Here is a 7,540-nt window from a genome sequence, read left to right as displayed (position 1 = left end):
CAACAACTTCTGCAACTGAAGGGGAAAAACAGAATAAAAAGATCCAGAACCAACTATAGAACAAATCAAAATATAATAATAATAATAACTTTTTTTCCTCAGATCCCAGCTGTAAGTGTCCTTTCCCTCACTGAGTCACAGCCCATTTACCCCTCCCTAGGATGCCCTCCAATACTCAGCTGGTCTCTGGACTTGTTTTGGGGACAGCTCAGACTCTAATCTGGTCCTACTCCTGCACGTTCTTGACTCTAAAGTCCACAGCTGCCAGAGCTAGTGTGTTTTCTTTTATGGGAACTCTCACTGTCTTTTTACATATTCCATAGACACAGAGTCTGCCTAGTTAATCATGTGGACTTAATCTGCAGCTTGTACAGCTGGTGGGAAGGCTTTTAATCCTCCTTAGCCAGACAGCTCTTGGGGTTCATCTGTGTTTTTTCCTCACTTCTACATGTGGGTCATCCACAGGAGTTTGCTTCTGAGGCTTCCCTGGAGGATTTGGGCCTGCCCTTGTGAGGACCGGGTATGGAGGTGGCACAGCTGCTTGGGTCACAGGAACACAGGCAGTGCCAGGTATGCAGGGGAGCCTGCAGCCAGGGAAGCAGGAGATATAATGCTGTTAGCATTTTTGCCTTAGTCTCTGGCAGCTCTGCCCTGGTGAGGTTCAAGCGTGGAGGTGTTGCAGCTGCTTAGGTCACAGGGACCCTAGCAATGCCAAGTATGCAGGGAAGCCAGCAGCCTTTGGCACAGGAGATATGGCACTATTAGGGCTTTTTATAGTGTCTAGCAGCCCTGACCCAGTGAGAATTGAACATGGGGGTGGTACAGCTGCTTGGATCACAGGGGCCCTGGTGGTGCCAAGTCTGTATGGACACTGGCCATCTCAGCCACAGGGGCTGTAGCAGTATTAGTCTTTATCTAGCCTCTGGATGACATCAAAGGGCCTCTTTGACTGGTTCTTCTCTGTTACTTGGTGTGTAAAGCTCTTAAAAGGCCCCCCTGGCTGTGGTCCTTCTCTATTGCTCAGCATGTCAGGCACTTAAATGTCCACCCTCTCTGGGGTCATTATTGATCAACTGCTGGTGATTGTGTGTGGGGAGAGAGAGGTTACAGTGATGGCTCCACCCCCTGCATATGACTCAGCATTATCTCCTTGCCTCCCTGGCCTCTACTTCCCTCCAAAAGCATTTCCTACCAGGATCTTCTCCATCACATCCCCTCAGGCTCTCTCCCTGTAGTCAGCAGCAGATCTTGCCCTGGGATTGCTGTCCAAACTCTACACTCCAGTTCCCAGCCACTGCACATTCCAGGGGACTTGCATCCCTGTCCAGGGTACATAGGGGTGTGGCAAAGTTTGTCTGTGTGGTTCTCATTCCATTCAGACTGTCACAGATCAGCTGCTGCACTCTCCAACAGCTTCAAATGCTTCTCCACTGTTCCAAACAATTGCCTTGATGTGGGCATCTGACTCATGCCTCAGTTCCCCAAACTCCCATGTGCAGGTCCAGTCTTGCTCACTGTCCTCTTTTTCCTTTTATTCCTTCATCCTACTGGGTTTTCCATGGATTAATATATTCCTTTCTGGTGGTCAGAGACTCCTGCCCACTCTCAGCTAGTGTTATGCGAAATCTTCTGTGTCTGAAGGTGTATTCCTGATGCATATTTGAAGAGAGATGGACTCAACAGCCACGTACTCCTCTGCCATCTTGTCCTCTCTGAATTCAATATTTTAAAATTTACCAAAGCTTAATTTGTGACCCATAATGTTATATATCCTGGAGAATGTTCTAAGTGTACTTGAGAAAAATGTGAAATCTATTTTTTTTTCTATGAAATGTCCAGTTCAGTTCAGTTCAGTCACTCAGTTGTGTCCGACTCTTTGTGACCCCATGAATTGCAGCACGCCAGGCCTCCCTGTCCATCACCAACTCCCGGATTTCATTCAGATTCACGTCCATTGAGTCAGTGATGCTATCCAGCCATCTCATCCTCTGTCGTCCCCTTCTCCTCCTGCCCCCAATCCTTAAATATCAATTAGATCCATCTGGTCTGGTGTCTCATTTAAAACTTCTGTTTCCTTGTTAATTTTTTGTTTGGATGATCTGTCCATTGGTGTGAGTGGGGTATTAACATACCCCACTATTATTGCATTATGGTTGATTTCCCATTTAATAGTAGTTACTGTTTGCCTTATGTATTGAGTCGGCCCAATATTGGGTGCATATACATTTATAATTATTATATCTTCTCCTTGGATTGATCCCTTGATAATTATGTAGTGTTCTTCCTTGTCTCTTGTAATGGTCTTTATTTTAAAATGTATATTATCTGATATGAGTTTTGCTAGTCCTGTTTTGGAGAAGGCAATGGCACCCCACTCCAAGACTCTTGCCTGGAGAATCCCGTGGACAGAGGAGCCTGGTAGGCTGCAGTCCATGGGGTCGCTAAGAGTCGGACACGACTGAGCGACTTCACTTTCACTTTTCACTTTCATGCATTGGAGAAGGAAATGGCAACCCACTCCAGTGTTCTTGCCTGGAGAATCCCAGGGACGGGGGAGCCTGGTAGGCTGCCGTCTATGGGGTCGCACAGAATTGGACACGACTGATGCGACTTAGCAGCAGCAGCAGCAGCAGTCCTGTTTTCTTTTGATTTCCATTTATTGAATATCTTTTCCAGCCCCTTACTTTCTCTCTGTATGTGTCCCTACATCAGAAGTGGGTCTCTTGTACACAATACTTATAGGGGTCTTGTTTTTGTATAACTTCCTAATGTTCAAGCTGGTTTTAGAAAAGGCAGAGGAACCAGAGATCAAATTGCCAACATCTGCTGGATCATCAAAAAAGCAAGAGAGTTCCAGAAAAAAATCTATTTCTGCTTTATTGACTATGCCAAAGCCTTTGACTGTGTGGATCACAACCAACTGTGGAAAACTCTGACAGAGATGGGAATACCAGACCACCTAATCTGCCTCTTGAGAAATCTGTATGCAGGTCAGGAAGCAACAGTTAGAACTGGACATGGAACAACAGACTGATTGCAAATAGGAAAAGGAGTGCGTCAAGGCTGTATACTGCCACTCTGCTTATTTAACTTCTATGCAGAGTACATCATGAGAAACGCTGGACTGGAAGAAACACAAGCTGGAATCAAGATTGTCAGGAGAAATATCGATAACCTCGGACATGCAGATGACACCACCCTTATGGCAGAAAGTGAAGAGGAACTAAAAAGCCTCTTGATGAAAGGGAAAGAAGAGAGTGAAAAAGTTGGCTTAAAGCTCAACATTCAGAAAACGAAGATCATGGCATCCAGTCCCATCACTTCATGGGAAATAGATGGGAAAACAGTGGAAACAGTGTCAGACTTTATTTTTGGGGGATCCAAAATCACTGCAGATGGTGATTGCAGCCATGAAATTAAAAGACGCTTACTCCTTGGAAGAAAAGTTATGACCAACCTAGATAGCATATTCAAAAGCAGAGACATTACTTCATTGACTAAGGTCCGTCTAGTCAAGGCTATGTTTTTTCCTGTGGTCATGTATGGATGTGAGAGTTGGACTGTGAAGAAGGCTGAGTGCCGAAGAATTGATGCTTTTGAACTGTGGTGTTGGAGAAGACTCTTGAGAGTCCCTTGGATTGCAAGGAGATCCAACCAATCCATTCTGAAGGAGATCAGCCCTGGGATTTCTTTGGAAGGAATGATGCTAAAGCTGAAACTCCAGTACTTTGGCCACCTCATGTGAAGAGTTGACTCATTGGAAAAGACTCTGATGTTGGGAGGGATTGGGGGCAGGAGGAGAAGTGGACGACAGAGGATGAGCTGGCTGGATGGCATCACTGACTCGATGGACATGAGTCTGAATGAACTCCGGGAGTTGGTGATGGACAGGGAGGCCTGGCGTGCTGCAATTCATGGGGTCACAAAGAGTGAGACACGACTGAGCGACTGAACTGAACTGAACTGAACTGAACTGTTTTTTGTAGCCATTCAGCCAATCTGTGTCTTTTGGTTGGAGCTTAATCCATTTACATTTAAGGCAATTATTGATATGTATGAGATAAAGAACCGGCTTGCTAATGCAGGAGATGCAGGAGATGTCAGTTTGATCCCTGGATCAGGAAGATCCCCTGGCAAACCACTCCAGTATTTTTGCCTGGAAAATCCCATGGACAGGGGAGCCTGGTGTGCTGCAATCCATGGAGTTGCAAGGAGTCTGACATGACTTAGTGACTGAGCATGTATACATGATCCTATTATCATTTATTTTGTTGTTTTGGGTTTGTTTCTGTAGGCCTTTTCTTTCTCATATTTTTCCTGTCTAGAGAAGTTCCTTTAGCATTTGTTTTAAAGCTGGTTTGGTGGTACTGAATTCTCTTATCTTTTGTTTATGTATAAAAATTTTTGTTTTTTTCTTTGAATCTGAATGAGATTCTTAAATGTTGTTGCTGAACCATGAAAGATGCTGGGATTCTTGGCCTCTGGAGAAGAAGAATTCAACTGGAGCCAGTGATGAGGCTTGATCACTCAGAGCTTTTGTGTAATACAGTTTTATTAAAGTATAAATGAGATAGAGAAAGCTTCTGACATAGACATCAGAAGGGGGCAGAGAGAATGCCCGTCCTTTCCACAGTAATGCACACCTTTTCACCTGGGTCCCTCTGGGCATTTTTGTCAGGCTGTTGAAGAATAGTTCTGACAGCCATTACAAGGGCTTCCACCTGTTCCCTTGTCTTTTTCTGCCTTTCTTTCTTTTCTTCATATTCCCTACCATAATAGACTGTCTGAGCCAGTTGCAACAGATTATGTAAAGACTGATTTGGCCCATACCCCTGTTTTAATAGTTTATGACACATATCTGGAGCTGACTGAGTGAGAAATCTATCTTTTAAGATCACTCTTCCCTCTTCACTTTCAGGATCAATCTCACGGAATCTGCGAAGGGCTTCTCTCAGCCTATCGAGGAATTTACCAGGAGCTTCCTTCTCCTGTTCTATGTTTGCCAATTTGGCATAGTTCAAAGTCTTAGCATGTGCTTGCCTGAGTCCTTCAAGAATACATCTGACAAAATGACTCTGATCCCATCTTCCTTTCAGTTCAGTTCAGTTGCCCAGTCATGTCTGACTCTTTGTGACCTCATGAATCACAGCATGCCAGGCCTCCCTGTCCATCACCAACTCCCCGAGTTCACTCAAACTCATGTCCATCAAGTCAGCGATGCCATCCAGCCATCTCATCCTCTGTTGTCCCCTTCTCGTCCTGCCCCCAATCCCTCCCAGCATCAGTCTTTTCCAATGAGTCAACCCTTTGCATGAGGTGGCCAAAGTATTGGAGTTTCAGCTTTAGCATCAGTGCTTTCAATGAACACCTAGGATTTCCTTTAGAATGGACTGGTTGGATCTCCTTGCAATCCAAGGGACTTTCAAGAGTCTTCTCCAACACCACAGTTCAGAAGCATCAATTCTTTGGTGCTCAGCCTTCTTCACAGTCCAACTCTCACATCCATACATGACCACAGGAAAAACCATAGCCTTGACTAGACGGACCTTTGTTGGCAAAGTAATGTCTCTGCTTTCCAATATCCTGTCTAGGTTGGTCATAACTTTCCTTCCAAGGAATAAGCGTCTTTTAATTTTATGGCTGCAATCACCATCTGCAGTGATTTGGGAGCCCCCCAAAATAAAGTCTGATACTGTTTTCACTGTTTTCCCATCTATTGCCCATGACGTGATGGGACTGGATGCCATGATCTTTGTTTTCTGAATGTTGAGCTTTAAGCCAACTTTTTCACTCTCCTCTTTCACTTTCATCAAGAGGCTTTTTAGTTCCTCTTCACTTTCTGCCATAAGGGTGGTGTCATCTGCATATCTGAGGTTACTGATATTTCTCCTGGCAATCTTGATTTCAGCTTGTGCTTCTTCCAGCCCAGAGTTTCTCATGATGTACTCTGCATATAAGTTAAATAAGCAGGGTGACAATATACAGCCTTGACATACTCTTTTTCCTATTTGGAACCCGTCTGTTGTTCCATGTCCATTTCTAACTGTTGTATTCTGACCTGCATATAGGTTTCTCAAGAGGCAGGTCAGGTGGTCTGGTATTCCCATCTCTGTCAGAGTTTTCCATAGTTGATTGTGATCCACACAGTCAAAGGCTTTGGCACAGTCAATAAAGCAGAAATAGATGTTTTTCCTTTAGCTGTGTTATAGTCCCAGTCTGGTTCTACAGTTGGGATCACCTGATTCCCAATGGGGATGGTGGCTATCTCGTCCTTCCTCTTCACTACTGATTCATTACCAAGCCATTCATCTTCCATAGGCAACTGCTTTCCTCAAAACTCAAGTTTTTAAGTTGGGAGTCAGTGTTTGTCCCAAGATATACATCACATTCTTCCAAGTAAGGTCATAAAGCAGAGTAACACCTTTAAAAGCTCTAATATATTTTTCTGGGTCCTCTAAATAGTCTCCCAGATCCTCCTTAATTCTTTAAATTTCTTAATAAGAACAGGGGTTATTAACACTCATAGACTGATTATTTCTCCTGGTGGGTGCTTCATGAAGAGGCAACAGCTTGTGTGGATGTTCCTCAGCCTCTCTGGCTGCCCTTTGCATATCATCCCAGGGAAGATTGGAGAAACCTGCTTTTCTTTATCTCTTTGTCTCCTGTCCTCCATCTCACCCTTCATTTCACCCTTAGTTTTTGCAGTCTGAGCTTCTCTTACTTTGATTATCTGAGTTTCTATTGAAACCAGAGTAGTCTGAGTTTGTACTGAAACATGGGTTGTTTGGACCTCTATGTGGGCAGTTTGAATCTCAGTTTGGGTTTTTACTGAGACCAAGGCCACTCTTCCTGGGAGGGAGGAAGACTTTCAGTTTGCTCTTTTTGGGGCCCCAGGTACAGGGGCAAAGTAGGACAGGAGGGAGCTCAAGGTTTTATACCCAAATCTATACCCTTAGGACATAAGCCTGGCATATCTCACAGAGAGAAAAAGGGCAACATATGTATGCAACTTCTACCTATTTCCCTTGTTTTCTACAGAACCAGTCTAATTGTAAAAGAGAATTATAATTAAGAGACCCTCCAACTGGCCACCATTCACCATCCTCCAATGGATACCATGGCCATGCAGTATCACACAAGAAGATCAGGTGTGTCTTCTTTAAGCTCTGGGGATCAAATCTATCCATTTTTCAGGATACAGTTCAAAGGAGTGAGGCTGGAATTGTTAGCTCTCATCTGTAAGAGAGAAAAAAAGTGACCAGCACCATCTTTCTACTGGAGGGGTCCCTCCCTGCTCTAGATGGGGGTGTAAACAGACTTTACACCAAAGCTTTCCTTCCCTGGCTGGACTTAGTCTGTCCCTTACTGACATAGGTGCCATATTCATCCCTCCTGGTTCTACCACTGGGGTGGGATGGAGAAGCACCAGGGGTAGACTTGATGGCATCCCAGACTGATGTCCAGTTCCTCACCATGAAAACCTTGCTTGCCTCTGATGCCACTCGGGGTACAGTCAGAGTAACCTTCCAGAATACCTCCC

Source organism: Oryx dammah, unplaced genomic scaffold (assembly GCF_014754425.2).
Source record: "Oryx dammah isolate SB20612 unplaced genomic scaffold, SCBI_Odam_1.1 HiC_scaffold_23, whole genome shotgun sequence".
NCBI classification, from domain to species: Eukaryota; Metazoa; Chordata; class Mammalia; order Artiodactyla; family Bovidae; genus Oryx; species Oryx dammah.
Note: the sequence above shows the minus strand (reverse complement) of the source record.